Raw genomic sequence first — 11,469 nt, forward strand, 5'->3', positions numbered from 1 at the left:
TATGTAAATTATGCCAGGAAATAAGTCCAGGACCAGCCTACTGGCTCAGGGTGTCTGACCCTCCAAGGGAGGAGTTGTAAAGTTTGATGGCCACAGGCAGGAATGACTTCCTATGACGCTCTGTGCTGCATCTCGGTGGAATGAGTCTCTGGCTGAATGTACTCCTGTGCCCACCCAGTACATTATGTAGTGGATGGGAGACATTGTCCAAGATGGCATGCAACTTGGACAGAACTTGAAAATTTCTGTCCAAGTTGCATTCTGTCCAATAGAAAGATTTAAAAAGAAAGCCTATTATTTTTATCTCCAAACACATAAAATTGACTTTTCAATTTAAGAAAATTTCTGTCATTAGAATAAGTTGATCATAAATTATATTGTGATGGTAGTTCAACCCTTTGTTTGAATAAATCACTGTTAGGAGAGATTGCATAATTATTCCGCAAGTCTTTAATTTATTTTGAAATCTTATCTAACTCTGTTTTCGTCCGTTTCTTAAGCTTAGCTAAATAGGAGATATCTGACCGCGCAAAACACTGTATGCTTTAAATATATCCCATATAATCAATTTTGACACATCTCCCATATTATTAAAAAGAAAAAAAAAATTACCTGAGTCTCAATAAATTTGACGAAGTCCAAACTTTGTAATCAATTTTCTGGAAAACGCCAAAGCAAATATGCTATAACGACATAATTCAATTCAAAAGCTAAGTTTAAAGGCGCATTATCCGAGAAAATGATAGCATCATATTCACATTTCTGGACTTTGGACAGAAATCGGAGATCAGTTATAAAATAATCGAATCTCAATTTTTTTTTATATGAACATGTGAAAAAAAAGAATAATCTCTATCATTTGGATGCAATGTCTCCAAACCTCAACCAGGCAATAATCAATTAAAAAGGAGTTAATAAGTGATGCAGAACAACTCGGAAGCCACTGATTGGTTGAACTCTTGTCAATCAAAGGACTTAAACAACAGTTGAAATCACCAAACATTAACAACCTATATTCATTTAAATCCGGCAATAAAGTAAATACATTTTTAAAAACAAGGAGGATCATCTACATTATGTCCACACAGATTAACCAGGACAATTTTTCTATTACAAATTGTTCCTTTAACAATTAAAAATCTACCATTAATATCTGACACAATGTCTTCTTAGATAAACAAAATATTAGATTTAATAAAATTAGATACTCCCTTTGTTTTATTTTGCCAAGTAGCGTGAAATTGAAGGCCCTTCCACATTTTAAAAAAACCTATTTTGATCGCCCGTTTTGATATGTGTTTGTTGAACAAAAATTATATTGGGTTGGAATTGATTAATGATTTTAAAAGTCTTCTTTCACTTAATAGGATGATTCCAAACACATACGTTCCAACTTATAATGATTATCTGTTTAGCTACCACGAAATAAAGAAATTATTTAACACATAATTACACGCATACCAGCGCAGGCTAATCAAAACTGGCGGTGATAAGTATAACCATATACAAAACACGCACGCTCCGGAACTCCGTAATGGGAAAAAAATACAATAAAGAAAACTAAAATTAATCCTACAATTAATCTTATAACTCAATACTAACCCCAGTCCTCCCATCACACTGAAAAGCCCGAAATTTGGACAAAAAGAGCCAAAATGCGTCCCCATAGAAGTAAAAAAAGAGACACACTTTGCGAGCTGCCCATTTTAATGGTGATTTTAAAAGCTTTCCTTAATTCCTCCCCCCAGTTACAGAAAAAAACACACAGCCCTAAAATAGGAAAGCCCTGCAGAGGGAAAAAAATGTTTATACTTAATCCTTAAAAATAAGCTGGGGAATGCAGAAACAATCTCCAAAAATGCCAAAACCATAAAGTTAAACAAAAAGAAGAATGTCTTTGTAATCTCTAAGGAAGAAAAATCAGCACCATTTTCCATTTAACTTACACACCCAATGAAAATCTGTTTTTAGAAGAGAAAACTAACTATCTATCTTCTAAGCACTCCCAACTATGTATATATAAGAAAAAGTCCTTATGAACTATGAACACTGTAACTTAGTTAATGGAAAAAAGAGGATAGGCACAAATAATCAAACTGGTTAATAATCTGTTCGCTGTGTTAATTCGCTCAGTAAACCAAACAGATTTCGGAAATGTCATTCATCAGTCACATCAAAAAGTTCACATCTTCTTTAAATGGTCCATCGATCAAAGGACATCTGAAGTAAATCAGAAATCTTGAAAGCTTCTTTTCTTTCTGAAATAACAATAATTCACCAGACCTAAAACCATTCAAACCTCGGCTGCAACCAAACTACAGTTAACATAGTCCAATGCCGCTTTGGAGTCCAGAAAAATAGGAGGAGTTGAATCTTTGGGAACTAATTTTAATCGGGCTGGATAGCGAAGTGATGGGAATAATCACAGGAATGATCATCTGTCTGTAATTTAGTCAGGGCCTTGCAAAGGGAATAACTGATAAGGCTGGGACAGTGCATCCATCTGTAATTAAAACCTTGATTTAGCGAACTCTCTTATCTAAGTAATTAAGTTTTGCACCAACAGACTTGGTGGGCGTACCAGTTCAAATAACATCTTCCAATAGTAATGTCTGGGGTTAGTGTATATATATATATATATATATATATATATATACACATATAGCTGTAACCTGACTAAGGCAGTCCACTTGTCAGATGGTGGCAGTTCTTACCTGCCTTCCCTTTGACAACTGGATCTCAAACCCCTGCAGGAGAATGCACATAAGTATTTCCGTCTTTATCACATCTTTGATAACTGACTCCAGCGGTTTCCCCACCACCGACGTTAGGCTAACCGGTCTATAATTCCCCGGTTTCTCTCTCCCTCCTTTTTTAAAAAGTGGGGTTACATTAGCCACCCTCCAATCCTCAGGAACTAGTCCAGAATCTAACGAGTTTTGAAAAATTATCACTAATGCATCCACTATTTCTTGGGCTACTTCCCTAAGCACTCTGGGATGCAGACCATCTGGCCCTGGGGATTTATCTGCCTTCAATCCCTTCAATTTACCTAACACCACTTCCCTACTAACATGTATTTCGCTCAGTTCCTCCATCTCACTGGACCCTCTGTCCCCTACTATTTCTGGAAGATTATTTATGTCCTCCTTAGTGAAGACAGAACCAAAGTAATTATCCAATTGGTCTGCCATGTCCTTGCTCCCCATAATCAATTCACCTGTTTCTGTCTGTAGGGGACCTACATTTGTCTTTACCAGTCTTTTCCTTTTTACAGATCTATAAAAGCTTTTACAGTCAGTTTTTATGTTCCCTGCCAGTTTTCTCTCATAATCTTTTTTCCCCTTCCTAATTAAGCCCTTTGTCCTCCTCTGCTGAACTCTGAATTTCTCCCAGTCCTCAGGTGAGCCACTTTTTCCGGCTAATTTGTATGCTTCTTCTTTGGAATTGATACTATCCCTAATTTCTCTTGTCAGCCATGGGTGCACTACCTTCTTTGATTTATTCTTTTGCCAAACTGGGATGAACAATTCTTGTGGTTCATCCATGCAACCTTTAAATGCTTGCCATTGCATATCCACCGTCAATCCTTTAAGTGTCATTTGCCAGTCTATCTTAGCTAATTCACGTCTCATACCTTCAAAGTTACCCCTCTTTAAGTTCAGAACCTTTGTTTCTGAATTAACTATGTCACTCTCCATCTTAATGAAGAATTCCACCATATTATGGTCACTCTTACCGAAGGGGCCTCTCATGACAAGATTGCTAATTAACCCTTCCTCATTGCTCAAAACCCAATCCAGAATAGCCTGCTCTCTAGTTGGTTCCTCGACATGTTGGTTCAAAAAACCATCCCGCATACATTCCAAGAAATCCTCTTCCTCAGCACCTTTACCAATTTGGTTCACCCAATCTACATGTAGATTGAAGTCACCCATTATAACTGCTGTTCCTTTATTGCACACATTTCTAATTTCCTGTTTAATACCATGTCTGACCTCACCACTACTGTTAGGTGGCCTGTACACAACTCCCACCAGCGTCTTCTGCCCCTTAGTGTTACGCAGCTCTACCCATATCGATTCCACATCTTCCCGGCTTATGTCCTTCCTTTCTATTGTGTTAATCTCCTCTCTAACCAGCAACGCCACCCCACCTCCTTTTCTTTCATGTCTATCCCTCCTGAATATTGAATATCCCTGAATGTTGAGCTCCCATCCTTGGTCACCCTGGAGCCATGTCTCTGTGATCCCAACTATATCATAATCATTAATAACAATCTGCACTTTCAATTCATCCACCTTGTTACGAATGCTCCTTGCATTGACACACAAAGCCTTCAGGCGCTCTTTTACAACTCTCTTAGCCCTTATACAATTATGTTGAAAAGTGGCCCTTTTTAATGCTTGCCCTGGATTTGTCGGCCTGCCACTTTTACTTTTCTCCTTAGTACGTTTTGCTTCTACCCTCACTTTACACCCCTCTGTCTCTCTGCACTGGTTCCCAGCCCCCTGTTGTGAACTAACCTCCTCTCGCCTAGCCTCTTTAATTTGATTCCCACCCCCCAACCATTCTAGTTTAAAGTCACCTCAGTAACCCTCGCTAATCTCCCTGCCAGGATATTGGTCCCCCTAGGATTCAAGTGTAACCCGTCCTTTTTGTACAGGTCATGCCTGCGCCAAAAGAGGTCCCAATGATCCAAAAACTTGAATCCCTGCCCCCTGCTCCAATCCCTCAGCCACGCATTAGTTACGGTTTTGAGAAAAAGCCATCTGTAGGAGTTGCTATGGAAACAAGTCAAAAAAGAGGTCATAGAAATCAGATAAGTGGATTGTTTGGATAAGTGGATCTTCCACAATATACACATGGTTTTTATAAGTCTGGTGATCATGCTAAGTTTAGTAAACAATGAAGGGGAGGTTGACACCTCTCCAAGATGATGATGTGTGATAGACTTTTCTACCTTCCATATTCCAGCAGGACTTGGAGGGTAGTGAAGGTGATGAGAGTAAGGTGTATGGGAAAGGTTTGTCCTTATTGAGGGAGGAATTTATAGAGGAACAGAAGCGAGATTCTGAAATGATGGCTTTAAAGGAGACAGCTCTCACAGAAGAGGAGGTTCAGAGAGAGTCAGCAGGATATTATCTTAAAGATGGGGTGTTGATAAGGAAGTGGAGATCAGCCACTGTGCCTGCAAGTGAGGATTGGGCTGTTGTGCATCAGGTAGTGCTTCCGAAACTTTACAGGGCTGAAATTTTAAACATGGCTCACAGTATGCCTTTAGGTGGACATCATGGAGTGAGAAAGACAGTGAATAGTCATACTTTAAAAATGCCGGGGGAAACAGGATTATGAAGGAACTTTACTGGCCTAATTTAAGAAAGGATGTTGTAAATTTTTGCAGGACTTGCCATACCTGTCAGGTTGAGGGAAATCTAATCAGGTTATTCAAGTAGCAGCACTTAGACCAATACCTGCCTTTGGTGAGCCTTTTTCCAGGCTCATAGTGGATTGTGTAGGCCCATTTCCAAAGACTGCAGCTGGTCATCAATATGTGTTAACAATTATATGTGCTGTGTCTAGGTTCCCTGAAGCCGTTCCTCTTGGAAACATCAAGGCCAAGACTGTGGTAAAAGCACTCAGTAAGTTTTTCACACTGGTAGGTCTCCCCAAAGAAATTCAATTTGACCAGGGTAGTAACTTTACTTCGAGAACATTCCAGGGGATAGTCGTAGAATTGGGAGCTAGGTACATTGGGTCATCTGCATATCACACAGAGTCCGAGGGAGCCTTGGAATGGTTCAACTCCACTCTTAAGGCCATGATTAAAACATATTGTGTGGAAAATGGAAAAAAAAAAACAGCATGAGGGGGTTCCCCTACTCTTATTTGTTGGAGATTCGATTCAAAAATCATTGGAGTGTAGTCTATTTGAACCTGTGTGTGGTCACAGGCCAAAATGACCTTTGACCCTACTCGGAGAACTATGGTCTGATTTGGAAATATGGGTCAATATGCGGGAGAGACTTAACAAGGTCTGTGACCTTGCAAAGGAAAGTTTGCAGAATGTTCAAATTAAAATAAAACACTTGTTTGATAAGGTAGCACCTGTGGGTACTGTTATGAAAACAAATGGAGTTGTGATGGCTGGGGAAGAGGTGCAGAATCATTTTAACCTACTGAGCACACACCCCTCAGCATCAGCGGCTCCACAGTGGAGAGAGTGGAAAACATCAAGTTCCTTGGGGTGCAGATCTCGGACAATCTCACCTGGTCCAGGAACACCACTGGGATTGTGAAACAGGCCCAGCAGAGATTGCACTTTCTGAGGAAGCTTAAACAAGCATCACTCCCCACTAACATCTTAACTACATTCTACAGAGGCGTGGTTGAGAGTGTGCTGACCTTTTGCATCACAACCTGGTACTCCAGCTGCAAAAAAAGCCTTGCAGAGGGTGGTTAGGGGAGCAGAGAAGGTTATTGGGGTTTCCCTACCTTCTGTCCAAGGCCTCTTTCAGAGTCGATGCCTCCAGAAGACACGGTACATCAGTAAAGACCCCTCACACCCTCTCCATGAACTGTTTGTTCTTCTGCCATCAGGCAAACGTTACAGGAGCATCAAAACTAAAACCACAACAGCTCTCTCCCACAGGCAGTCAGACTGCTAAATAGCTGCTCCACCTGACTCTGCTTTGGACACTTTTAACTTGCACTGGACACTTATAACTGATTTTAACTGACATGTGGCTGTTGTGTTTTACTATTTATTGTTATGTTTATTATTTAGTGTTGCATTTGTTATGTTATGATTGCACTGCCCCTGAGAAACGCTGTCTCATTCTGCCCTGCAGAGCTGATGCATGGTTAGAATGACAATAAAGTTTTTTGAATCTTGAATCTAGTATCAACAAGATTTAAGAATTCCATTGTTTTGAAAAATATTACTGATAAGGTCCATCAGTTGGAAGCTACACTGCAAAAACAATTGCAAGAATTAATTAGCAAGCATTAAGATTTATTTCCTGACATTCTAAGACAGTGTACCGCTGCAGGGCATGACGTCATTGTAAATTCAGCCCAGCCGATCAAAGAGCATCCTTACGGAATGAATTTAGAGAAAAGTAAAATGGTTGAACAAGAAACTGGAAACAAGAAGGAACAAGGAAAGAGAGTGGATGACTGTATTGATAGAGTGGGAAAGGCTAAATACCTTACAAAAATTGACCTGTTAAAAGGATACTGGGGTGTTTCTTTAACAGAGAGGGCTAAGGAAATATCAGCATTTTTGGCATCATCTGGAATGTATGAGTATAATGTTTTATTCTTCGGGATGAAAAATGCTCCAAGGACATTTTAAAGAATGATCCATTCTATGATTAGAGGTTTAGAAAACACGGGGGCTTATATTGATGATTTAGTGGTCTGGAATGACATGTAAGAAGAGCATATTGCAGGTCTAGAAAAACTGTTTGAAAGACTTTCCAAGGCCAATCTTACTGTGATCCTGGATAAGAGTGAATCTAGCTATGCCACAGTTACATATCTGGGCTCCGTAGTAGGCCAGGGCAAACTGGCTCCTGTACAGGCCAAGGTTCAAGCTATTGCTGAGGTTCCTGTTCCAACCGGCAAGAAAGCTTTGAGGAGATTTTTAGGAATGGTTGGGTATTATCGTAAGTTTTGTAAGAACTTTGCTGACATTGCTCTCCCCCTAACAAAACTCCTAGCGAAGAGTGAAAGATTTGTATGGAGTGACCGTTGCCAGGAGGCATTTGAACAACTAAAAACCATCCTATGTTATCATCATGTGCTCAAAGCATCTGATTTTTCCAAACCATTTTCTATAGCAACAGACGCTAGTGACGAACTTGCTGGGGCAGTACTGTTACAGAAGGGTGTGGATGACACTGAACACCCAGTAGCTTATTTCTCCAAGAAATTTAATGGGCACCAGAAAAATTATTCCACTGTTGAAAAGGAATTACTAGCACTTATTCTGGCTTTACAACATTTTGAAGTCTATATTTGTCCTGCCCAGAGACAACTTGTGGTTTACATGGATCACAATCCATTGGTGTTTCTAACTAAGATGAAGGATAAAAATAGATGGTTGTTAAATTGGAGTCTGATATTGCAAGAATATGACCTGAAAATCAAACACGTGAAAGGTACTGACAATATTATAGCTGATTATTTATCCAGATGTTAAGTTAGAAATTGTACACGTTTTTGCTCTGTTATCTGAAAATTATACATGTATTGTTTTAAACTCTGTAATTTCCATTTAAACTAAAAGTTTTGCCTGTGTCAATTTTTTTTGAAGAAGGGGGTGTGACAGGGGTCGTGAATTACCCCTATGAACTGTGCTTTTGAAAAGAGAGATAGAGGGGTATTCAACACCAGACACCTTGTTAAAAGAGAGAGAAAGAAGGAGAGAGAGACGAAGACTGCTTTGAGATGATGTTATGGTTTTTCGGCAGTATGTTTACACTTTTGCAGGGACACTCTCAGCTTCTGTATTCTTACAGAGAGAAGGGAGGAGCTACTTGATAGGCAGTTGGTATTCAGTGCGGTGAGATAAATAGAAGGTCAGATGATAGACCTACAGACACAATGGTTTTGGACACTGAATGAGCTTTGTTGTGCCCATAGAAAAGGTGGGTTTTGGAGAATCGATCAGTGGCTCTTGAAGTGTGAAAAGGGTGTGACCGGTGGGGAGCTATTTGTGTGTCCAACCCTCGCGTGGGTTGATAATTCCACCACAGAAGAACGGCCCCCTTTGTTGTGGTCACAGTCAGTGACTTCAAAAGGATTTCAGAGGACAACGGGAAGATCAACAGCATCAGCTCACCTGAAGACTCAAATCTCTCCCTCTCTCTCTCTCTCCATCACTACTCAACTCAATACCACAAACTGAACTGAACTTTACTCATCATCGTAAGACTATCTCTTTACCCTTAGACTTGAAGAAGCTTGATTTCCATATTCATTGCTAACCTGTTTGATATATCTGCATTTATATTACTGTATTGCATAGTTACTAATAAATAGTATTAGTTAATAGCAATACAGGACTCCAAACTGTTTTCAATTTCTGCTGGTTCTTTAACCCGTCACGGGGTACGTGACAATACATAAAGCCGATCATTCCTGAGATTATTCTTGTAAACCTTGATAGCAACAAATGTACAGGACACATTTCCAGGAATAACAGACAAGTTGGTACCAGGGAAAAGTTGTGCTTTCTTTCATGTTCTACTATCACAGAACGAGCCATTTGCATTTCCAGGTTAAAACAGGTTCATTTCAGGAAATATAAACCACACCAGGGTGAGTGACATTAAAAAAACTGGAATTACCAGAAACACTCAGCAGGTAAGGAACAGCTGTAGGGAGAGGAACGAACGTAACGATTCAGGTTAATAACGTTTTATCAGAATGGCCTCACACATTTTCAGTTTTTAGTGCAGATCTCCTGCATCTTGTGTTTATGTTTAATTTCCACTGCCTGATAGACAGTGAGGGGGAATTTCCAAACACAGTTTGAACACTGGTCTATTTTATTTCTACTGATGCAAACACAGAGCAGCCACTACCTGTGAGGATGGAATGGGAACGCATCCTCTCCTCAGGTTACAAGCAACACACATAAAAGTTGCTGGTGAACGCAACAGGTCAGGCAGCATCTCTAGGAAGAGGTACAGTCGACGTTTCGGGCCGAGACCCTTGTCCTAACTGTACCTCTTTCCAGAGATGCTGCCTGACCTGCTGTGTTCACCAGCAACTTCTATGTGTGTTGCTTGAATTCCAGCATCTGCAGATTTCCTCGAGTCTCTCCTCAGATCAGCAGTCATTGTTTCCAAAGGAACTCCAGAAACAAAGATCTGATCCCAGAACTCAGCGGCTCATAAACTCGGGCAGCTCGACCCCGGGTCCATTTTACTTGGATCAAAAACTGTGATACACCAGGACCCAGCCTCACAGAGTCAACAGCTGAATCTGCCACTCACACACCACCCCCACGGCTGGCACACCACGTGATCCTACGTCACAAAGCGGAGGGCGGGGCAGATCTGCGATAAAACAGCCTCATGTGACCGGCTGACGGGACTCCCATTTCAATTCTGTGGAAATAGACAGCCTGGGCTCCTGGTTTGGATCGTTCAACGCAGATTCAGTGAAGTCGACACATTTCTGACGAGCCCAGATAACTGGGTACTGAATGAGTAACTGGCCCTCAGTTCGGGGATCACGGACAACATCAGATCTCCCCGCTCGGGATCGGTCTCACCGATGGGAAAGTGAAAACTTCGGCCCGCGGACAGTGATCGCGACCTTTCCCAATCCCGCTGCCGCAGATGAATCGGCTTCAGCACTGAGCGGAAAGGAAAACACCACCCATCTGGATGCAGTGAGCATGCGCGGCGTCAGTGTTACATCATCCGGAGGGCGGGGCCTCGGAAACAGACGCAGATGCTGCCCATCCGCGGTCAAATGGGAGGGGCAAATGGGATCACGTGACTGGTGGGGTTTCCCACCACAGGCAGAGACTCCACTTGCCCGCCACTCTGCCTTTGTAAGAGGTTGTACTTTGGTATTAGATACACGGAATACCAGTTGCTATAGAGTATGTTGTTTATGGGACCCGCTTTCTGTGTTAAAATAGCTGCTGAGTTTTCTACACACACAAAAAAAACTGAGGTATGGACATGGAAGCGGTGCTTGCGGAAACTTTTAATGGTGCCCTGATTACCCATAAAGCCGGGAGTTGGAAATTTAGCCGTCGCTGAAGCACCGATCAAATTCGCAGCCGTCAGGATTGCGCATTTTCCCGAATATCACTCATGCGCGCAATACACAAAGGCCTCGGGAGGATCGGCAAGAGGTAAGAGAGAATCTCCGGGCGGGATTTTAAGACTGACTTCGGGACAATTGTTGTGAGATGCGGATACCGTGACCCGCAATCCCGGGACAGTCCTGCTCTCGTCCCTCTCTCTCAGCCCCACGCTCCGTACACGGGCCCCAGGGAGCTTCCGGCTGATGAGGGAATGGGAACCGATGGATCTCTCAGGCAGAGCTGAGCTCCAGCTATCTAAATGCAAGGATTGGGAACTCGGAGAAAGGGAACAAAATCTTTTACATCACCAGGTGAGAAAATCACCTTTGTTCTACTTCCAATCACAAACAAGAGAAAATCTGCAGATGCTGAAAATCCAAACAACACACACAAATTGTTGGAGGAACTCAGCATTAGTACTCTTTTCCATAGATGCTGCCTGCCCTGCTGAGTTCATCCAGCATTTTGTGTGTTTTGATTGTTCTACCTCCTCTTGTTCTGGACTTTTCCACCCGTGAGAACATGTTTTGACCCACTCTGTCTGGGTACATAATGATATCAAACACCTTTGCACTGGGCAACAAGTAGCTTTCACATCACAAATGTGCCAGACTCCAATGGGACAGACTACTGCC

The 11,469-nt window shown here is 41.6% G+C and overlaps 1 protein-coding gene across 3 annotated transcripts in view; it reads right to left on the minus strand.

Annotated features, from left to right (window-relative positions):
- The window catches only part of LOC140206860 (uncharacterized), a 46,394-nt gene extending 35,995 nt beyond the window's left edge, over window positions 1-10,399 (minus strand). For 2 of the 3 annotated variants that reach the window (XM_072275110.1, XM_072275106.1), the window contains exons 1-2: window positions 10,289-10,399; window positions 613-683 (exon numbers count right to left, since the gene is read on the minus strand). The gene's annotated coding sequence lies outside the window, so the exon portion shown is untranslated. The remainder of the gene's footprint in view (window positions 1-612; window positions 684-10,288) is intronic. The other variant, XM_072275108.1, reaches the window with a different exon arrangement.
- Between the last annotated feature and the right edge of the window lie 1,070 nt (window positions 10,400-11,469).

This window comes from Mobula birostris, chromosome 13 (assembly GCF_030028105.1).
Source record: "Mobula birostris isolate sMobBir1 chromosome 13, sMobBir1.hap1, whole genome shotgun sequence".
Classification (NCBI taxonomy): domain Eukaryota; kingdom Metazoa; phylum Chordata; class Chondrichthyes; order Myliobatiformes; family Myliobatidae; genus Mobula; species Mobula birostris.